This window comes from Sapajus apella, unplaced genomic scaffold (assembly GCF_009761245.1).
Source record: "Sapajus apella isolate SASKATOON/1434 unplaced genomic scaffold, GSC_monkey_1.0 scaffold28, whole genome shotgun sequence".
Lineage (NCBI taxonomy): Eukaryota > Metazoa > Chordata > Mammalia > Primates > Cebidae > Sapajus > Sapajus apella.
In genome coordinates this window covers 21133363-21142457 of record NW_022436968.1, presented here as the reverse complement: position 1 = coordinate 21142457, position 9095 = coordinate 21133363, and the positions used below count along the sequence as shown (strand labels likewise).

The following is a 9095-nucleotide window of genomic DNA, read 5'->3' as shown; positions in this document are numbered from 1 at the left end:
ACAAACCAACAGCCAGTATCATACTGAATGGGCAAAAACTGGAAGCATTCCCCTTGAAATCTGGCACTAGGCAAGGATGCCCTCTCTCACCACTCCTATTCCATATAGTACTGGAAGTTCTAGCCAGAGCAATCAGACAAGAAAAAGAAATAAAGGGTATTCAAATAGGAAAGGAGGAAGTCAAATTGTCTCTATTTGCAGACGACATGATTGTATATCTAGAAGACCCCATCGTCTCAGCCCAAAATCTCCTGAAACTGATAAGCAAGTTCAGCAAAGTCTCAGGATACAAAATCAATGTGCAAAAATCACATGCATTCCTATACACCAACAACAGACTTAAAGAGAGCCAAATCAAAAACGAACTGCTATTCACAATTGCCACAAAGAGAATAAAATACCTAGGAATACAACTAACAAGGAACGTAAAGGACCTCTTCAAGGAGAACTACAAGCCACTGCTCAATGAAATAAGAGAGGACACAAACAGATGGAGAAACCTTCCATGTTCATGGTTAGGAAGAATCAATATCATGAAAATGGCCATACTGCCCAAAGTAATTTACAGATTCAATGCTATCCCCATCAAGCTACCAATGACCTTCTTCACAGAACTGGAAAAAAACACCTTAAACTTCATATGGAACCAAAAGAGAGCCCGCATAGCCAAGTCAATTCTAAGCAAAAAGAAAAAAGTGGGAGGAATCACACTACTGGACTTCAAACAATACTACAAGACTACAGTAATCAAAACAGCATGGTACTGGTGCCAAAACAGAGATATAGACCAATGGAACAGAACAGAGGTCTCGGAGGCAACACAACATATCTACAACCATCTGATCTTTGACAAACCAGACAAAAACAAGCAATGGGGAAAGGATTCCCTGTTTAATAAACAGTGTTGGGAAAATTGGCTAGCCATGTGCAGAAAGCAGAAACTGGACCCCTTCCTGACACCTTACACTAAAATTAACTCCAGATGGATTAAAGACTTAAACATAAGACCTAACACCATAAAAACCCTAGAAGAAAATCTAGGCAAAACCATTCAGGGTATAGGCGTACGCAAGGACTTCATGACCAGAACACCAAAAGCATTGACAACAAAAACCAAAATAGACAAATGGGGCCTAATCAAACTCCACAGCTTCTGCACGGCAAAAGAAACAGTCATTAGAGTGAATCGGCATCCAACAGAATGGGAAAAAATTTTTGCAGTTTACCCATCTGACAAAGGGCTGATATCCAGAATTTACAAAGAACTAAAACAGATTTACAAGAACAAAACAAACAAGCCCATTCAAAAGTGGGCAAAGGATATGAACAGATACTTTACAAAAGAAGACATACGTGAGGCCAACAAACATGAAAAAATGCTCATCATCACTGGTCATTAGAGAAACGCAAATCAAAACTACATTGAGATACCATCTCACGCCAGTTAGAATGGCAATCATTAAAAAATCTAGAGACAACAGTTGCTGGAGAGGATGTGGAGAAACAGGAACACTTTTACACTGTTGGTGGGAGTGTAAATTAGTTCAACCATTGTGGAAGACAGTGTGGCGATTCCTCAAGGACCTAGAAATAGAAATTCCATTTGACCCAGCAATCCCATTACTGGGTATATATCCAAAGGATTATAAATCTTTCTACTATAAGGACACGTGCACACGAATGTTCATTGCAGCAAAGGCCTGGAACCAACCTAAATGCCCATTGATGATAGACTGGACAGGGCAAATGTGGCACATATACACCATGGAATATTATGCAGCCATCAAAAAAGATGAGTTTGTGTCCTTTGTAGGGACATGGATGAACCTGGAAACCATCATTCTCAGCAAACTGACAGAAGAGCAGAAGATCAAACACTGCATGTTCTCACTCACAGGCGGGTGTTGAACAATGAGAACACATGTACACGGAGGGGGAGCACTACACACTGGGATCTGTTGGGGGGAAATAGGGGAGGGACGGTGGGGGGTGGGGAGTTGGGGAGAGATAGCAAAGGGAGAGATGCCAGATGTAGGTGATGGGGAGAAAGGCAGCAAATCACACTGCCACGTGTGTACCTATGCAACAATCTTGCATGTTCTTCACATGTACCCCAAAGCCTAAAATGCAATAAAATAAATAAATGGAATAGAAAAAAAAAAAGAAAAATCAGCAATGTTTCCCAAGAGGTACATCCAGGATAGTGCCAATTTTGATTTTGTTCTGCTGCTGAGCCTTGGAAGAGGTGTGGACTACGGCGCAGAGCCACGAATTTGTAAAAAGGAGACCTGAGCCACATTCCCACCTGTGACCAAAAGCAAGTGCTCCTTGGGAAGTTTCTCAGATTCCGTGTCTTGGTTCCTTCAATTGCAAACTGAGTTCAGATCACTCGCCACCTGCCTACCTAATCAGAATATTGTGAGGGTTAATGAGATTGCACTTGCAAAGTGATTGCCTCATCATATAACTCCGAAGTATTATTATTCATCATAAAGACACAGCTGCAATATTGTATATTGTTACATACCAGACGCCATGCTTCTATTTTTAGCAACCTGGAAATGAGGGTGTCTTAGAATTATACAGTGGAAGAGGCCTGGCAATCTTACCTGCCCCAGGCTCTGTTCTGGGTCAGGTCTAACCAACCAAAGATGGCTGGCTGTTTAGTCTCACTTTATGTCTAAAGGAGGAAACTTTTCACTCACCTTTCAGAGAAAATTCCAGTGTTATCATTCTGATGGTCAAGAGTTATTGCTTAAGTCTGAATACTCCCTTCTGTTTTAATTGAAAGAATCTTTTTCATTTATTATTATGTAAGTCGGTCTCCTTCATGTAGTGATCTTGAGGGGCAGAAACCATGTCTTGTGTGTTTTTATGTTCTTTAAGTCATCTCCTGGTTAGGCAGTACATAGTAAACACTCAGGAAATGCACCTTGGATTGAATTCAGTTGTTTGTAACTATGTGGGCAGAAAGAAAACCACTGATAGCACATTTCATACTAAGAGCATGGATCCTGCAGTCCTAGTCCCCTGGAGGCTCAGGCTGGAGGGTGACATAAACACAGTTCTGGGCTAATAGGTGGTGTGGCGATGGTGTGTGTGCCCACATGTGGAAAGGAAGTTTCACTTGCACCTTCTTTTCCCCTAGGACTTTCAAAACGCCCTATGGTTTGTGTTATGACCTGAGTGTTTGTGTCACCCCAAAATTGATATGTTGAAATGCTAAGCCCCAGGGTGATGGCAGTAGCAGGTGGAGCCTGTGGGAGGTATTTAGGTCATGATGCTGGAGTCTTCAAGAATTGAATTAGTGCCCTTATAAGAAGACATGAGAGAGCTTGCTTCCTCTCTCTCTCTGCTTTCTGCCCATATGAGGATGCCGTGAGAAGACAGCCATTTGCAAACGAGAAAGCAGGCTGTCACCAAACACCAGATCTGCTAGAGCCTTGATTTGGGACTTCCCAGTCTGCAGACCATAAGAAATAAGTTTCTCCTGTTTATAAAGCCACCTGGTTTATGGTATTTTGTTATAGTAGGCCAAACAGACTAAGGCAGTTTGCCCACTAGTGTTTTATGCTCTTCGATACAGTGACTAATGAATGCTTCAGTCAAATGTTTCTGGCTTTCAATGCTGTCTGGTCTATAATTACTATATTAATTCATTCCTATCTCCCATTCTCTCCTCTTTTTTAAAGCTTTTATTTTAGGTTCGGGGGTATATGTGCAGGTTTGTTATATAGGTAAGTTGTCTGTCGCAAAGGATTGGTATACAGATTATTTTATCATCCGGGTAATAAGCATAGTATCTGATAGGTAGTTTTTAAATCCTCACCCTCCTCCCACCCTCCACCCTCAAGTAGGCCCCAGTGTCTGTTTTCTTCTTTGTGTGCATGTGTACTCAATGTTTAGCTACCACTTATTAGTGAGAACATGTGATATTTGGTTTCTGTTCCTGTGTCAGTTTGCTTAGGATAATGGCCTCCAGCTCCATCCATATTGCTGTAAAGGACATGACTTTGTTCTTTTTTATGGCTGTGTAGTATTCCATGTTGTATACTTACCACATTTTCTTTATCCTGTCTACCTTTGATAGGCATTCAGGTTGATTCCATGTCTTTGTTATTGTGAATATGGCTACCATAAACATACGTGTGCCTGTATCTTTATGGTAGAATGATTTATATTCCTTTGGATATATACCCAGTAATGGGATCGCTGGGTAGAATGGTAGTTCTGTTGTAAGTTCTTTGAGAAATCTCTCAACTTCTTTCTACAATGCCAGTGCCCATTTCTTTAAAAAGATGGGTATAACATTTGCTCATTTTTCTACTGAAAAGGAACCCCTGTCCTTCACAGTGTAAAAGAACAATTCCACCAGCTCAAATTCTACCTGCATGCCATTAGGGCTGGCTCCATTGCATGCAACTGGCTGTCACAGATTCTCTGTAGCTTTTGGCCCCTGCTCCGGTCTGGCTTTAACTTTTCCTGTACAACTGGATCTTGGTTGGTTTACAGCTCACATCTGATATTTTTCTGGAGAGACTCATAGACACGTGATGATCTCACTTTTACTGTTCTCTGGAGCATTCCTTTCTGTGGTGGAAATTGGCTTAGGCCTCCCCACTACCAGTGCTGGGCCTAGGCCTTGCTCTGCTGCTGCTGAAGCAGCTTCTGTAATACTTGGACCCTAAGAGGCAAGGGCATTGGGGTTCAGAATATTCAGGTCTGAGTTTGAAGGATGTTTTTGTTTATTTTGGTATCTTCTGCATTCCTTGCCAGTTCCATCCTCCTTTCAGCAGTAGTACTCTTAATTTCCATCATACACTCTTCTATTTCTTTATAAACATCTTGAGTACCCTGGCTTAATTTTCTCCATTTTATACATTTCCATTTGCCCTTTGACTCTCAGTGAAGCCCTAAGGTGACTGGCTTTTTTCCTGACTAATTGGCCTCCACACTGCTAGAGTTTCTTTTAACTTGCAAAACTACCCTTTTGAATGGCAGTGCTGGATTACCTGGTATGACGGCAAACTTTTTGTGTCAACCTGGCTGGGCCATGGTACCCAGACATTAGACCAGCCAAACACCAGTCTACATGTTGGTGTAAAGATATTTTGTAGATACGATTAACATTTAAATCAGTAGACTAGATTTTTACAGACTGCCTCTTGGAATTTCTTGTAGTTCTCCTTGTCTTCCACCAGCTCAGAGACTAGCTCGAGGCCCTTCATAACAATGTATTTTTGAATGACGTTTAAGATTTTGCTCTGCTTGAGCATTTCTCAAGAGATGTTGAGGGGCAGATCCTGAGAGTCAACCAAACCATGAATAAAGTTAAGATACTCTTGTGTCAACTCATCACAGCTGTCCGTGGTGAACACATGATGGACAGATGGTTTGATGTTGTTCTTTTCCTTCTTGTTCTCAAAGAGATCAAAGGGAGCCTATTGAGGGATGAGTAGCAGTGCTCTGAATTCCAACAGACCTATAGAGAAATGATTGCTGCCAAGTGTCTTCCCAGTTATTGATGAGGCTCTTGTAAAATTCTCCATACTTCTCCTGGGTGACATCATGAGGGTTTCTGTGCCAAATTAATTAACTTGGTCTTGTTTGGCTCTTTCTGATCAATGTATTTCTCTTTAATTTTCTGATCTTTTTCTTACTCTTACTGCTGTCATCTGAGCCTGCATCTTCAATCTTGAGCCTTTCCTCAGCATCTTTATTTTCCTCTTCTTTCTCACCTTTCTCTTCTTTTGCCTCATGGTCACTGGTTTCCTTCTCTCATTTCTTCCCCCAAATAAAGAGTGATGGGATAGCTTATGAGCTATGAGCACTTATTTACTACTTCTTTGACTTTGACTTGTCTCTCTCCTAAGTACTCTATCTGGTCTTCCTTAAGATGAAGGATCACTTTGGGACCCCTGCCAGTGGGCTTACTGTGGTCAGCACATACAGTGGAGGAAGACTCTCAGGTATGCTGTTCATCAGCATTGTGATGTGTGATCACAGTCACTTTCTCTGCCACCAGGTAGATAGACTAAAAGCCAACACCAAACTGCTCAATCTTGTAGACTTGGCAATGGTTCCCAAATTATTTGTGAGGTCATCCTTATCCTTGGTCATGCCAATGCCCATGTCCACAAAGTCAGGGTGTATTCCTGAAGGTTGAAGATGATGTCAATTTTCATTTCTTTACTGCTGTTCAGCTCAGAAGAATCTGTCAGGCTCTTAGCAAATTTTGTTTAATGCATTAAATCCATTAGAGATCAACTCTTGAAGAAAAAATTTCTGGTTGGGATAGAAGGTAATGATGTTGAGATACATGAATCAGGCAACTTCTGCCTGAAAAGCTTAAGTCTCCACCTCCTCCTTTCCATGGTACACTTCCTCAGGTATCTTGAAAGGAAAGGGCCACAAGTACTAAACAGTGGAATGGGCCAGGACTGTCCAACTTGCACGTGGCATCAAGCCTGAGCAGGGATAATTGATAATTCCCAAGTCATAAGGTTCCAGATCTTCAACTGACCTCATCATGGATCAGCTCGTTATGCCTACAAGCTGAGCCACAGGATCTTGCAGCAGAGTCTACCAGTGCCCACCCCTTCCCTGGGGCTAAGGCTTCCACATACCTGAGTTTTGCTTTAAAACTGGACGCTGATGAATACTACCAGGCCCACCATCCCTGATGTTCTCAGTCACTATCTGGATGCCTCCCTAAGACTGGAGAGGAGGGAGGAGGTGCTTGATGGGGCACTCTGCATGCTCGACTGAGGAGCCTAAGCTCTATCCTAGGAGATGTTTAGGTATCGTTGAGGGTTTTCATCACAGTATGATCATCTCTTGGCCTTTATAACTACTGTGATCCCAAGTGAAAGTCTGCAAATACCTTGTTCATACAGTCCTTGCATTCTCATTGCAATATTTCAGTGAGGAATAAAGTTGTTAGCTACTTTCCTTTTTTATGAACAGTCACAATCTAACAAGAATTTAACTTAGAATGACCAAAACTGAGTCAGAGACTTGTTTGAGTTACTTCCTTATTTCTTGGAGCTGAGTCCTGTGAACAAGTCCTCAGCCTCCTGGCAGGGGCATGGCCAGAGGGGCGGGGCATGCAGAGGGAGACACACGTCCCTGCTGCTGGGGTACAAGGGCTCAGAAAAGCTTGTCTCTGGAAGTTCCAGGTCTGCAAACGGGAAAAAAGAATGCCTACAAGAATTATAATTGCTTTTATTCATAAACCTTCATTCCCGAAAAACCCATCAAAGTTCTGAAAACAACCTCATCCTGGTTCAGTAAACCTCATTTTCTCTACAGCAGAGAAAGAGTAAACAAATTTGCTGATCACCTCTCCCTTCTTTTCCATTCTAAGGTAACCTGGACAGGAAAGCTTTTCTTCCATGGCCTGAAGATTCTGATGCCACAGCACTAGAGGAGCCACAAATTCCTAAATTCCAGGCTCCCCTGTCAAAGCTTCTCCATCCACTTCTGGCATCAGTGCCAAAGGGGCATGGGACAAATGGAGATCCATCTAAAATCAGTCCAATTGTTTTAATAATATTAATAGTGTGTAAAATGAATAACTACAAGAATAATAGTAACTACCTATAGAGTGCTTTCTCAAAACCTGGCGTGGTACTGACACTAAGCTTTTGACTTGCATTATTTCATCAGGAAGATATTTCCATTTTCCAGATGAAAAACTGAAACTCAGAAAGGTTAACAACTGTTCAAGTATTCACACCTAGTCCATGGTTGGAGAGATGGTTCTTAAGCCTATTGAAAATCACTGTGGTCTCCAGCAGGAGCTATGGCTGCCAAAGGGTGAAAGTTGCTGGGGTGAACCCAGAGGATGAAGTGGTTGGCCCCTTTGCACCAGATCTAGTTAGGTGTCTTCCAGAACAGCAGTGGTTCTAGACACTCAGTATCTCCAAGGTCGCTTCAGAGTGGGCCTAAATTTCTGAGCTTTGAAGTATCCTTGATCTCATCTCAGGGTTTTCCTAGGCCATGGACTGCTTCTGAAACTAAGCTCTTGCGACCGCTATCCCAGTTCACTTTAGCGATGCTCATCAGACACAGCGTTCCCAGCCCAACCTCTTCAGTCTGGCAGTGTAAGTCTAAGGCTGTTTATGGATAGGGAGTATGGGAGGGGTGGTAAGAAACTGCTTCTTAATCCTTTTGTCCTTCTTTACTTTTGACTTCTCTCCGTATCTTTTAACTATGATCCAATGGGATGACTAGACAGCCTGGTGTCCACAACCCTAGACCTCTAGGAGAAAATGGTTTGCTCTGAATGGCTAGGACAGGAACTACTCACAATCACAGGTCAAACCAATGCATGGCCAGTGAACGCACACTCCTCTGGCACATTCCTGTGCAATGTATATTTCTGTGAAAAGAAGAGGTGGGAAGATGCACAATTAGGTGAGGTTTGCTCCCACTCCCTTTTAGTACTACTGTTTCAGTGACAGTAGTGGGGAGAATGTGACAGCAATTAAGTTCAGAAAAAAAGCAGACAGTGCTGTCTTGCCAGGGCTTTATACATAGAGTCCCTGCCTGGAGTTACTGGCAAAAAGAACAGTAGGACCTGTGACCTACGGCCACTGAGATCTAAGGAAAACCAGAAGTTTACCCAGGAACCAAATGATTCATTGCAGGACCATTGTCCATTTGCTCAGCTTCCTGCTTCCATTCCATACCCCTTATCCCTAAACAGCCCTAGACTTACTTTGCCAGAGTGAAGAGGATGGGTTGGCAATGCTATGTTTGATGAGCATCACTAAGGTGAAATGGGATAGCAGATACAAGGACTGAGTTTCAGAAGCAGTCTACGGCCTAGGAAACCCTGAGATGAGGTCAAAGAAACCTCGGGGCTCAGGAAGCTTGGGCCCACTCTGGGGAGTGCTACAGGTGCTAATGGAAGTTCTCAGTGCACGGATCAAAAGGGGGATGCCATGAAAAGGAAATGCATGCAGGGCATCTGAGGACAGAGCAGGTTTCTCTGTTCTTTAGCTCTTTGCATTTCAGATCTAGTGTCTTCCTTTGCAGCCTTTCAGAGCTCTGTAGGCTGGCAGGTGTGCTAGACCTTCTGTCTAGACTAA

General features: G+C 42.7%; 1 pseudogene; it reads right to left on the bottom strand.

The window, feature by feature from the left end:
- Positions 1-5383: 5383 nt before the first annotated feature.
- On the bottom strand, positions 5384-8771 carry LOC116561239 (annotated as a pseudogene).
- Between the last annotated feature and the right edge of the window lie 324 nt (positions 8772-9095).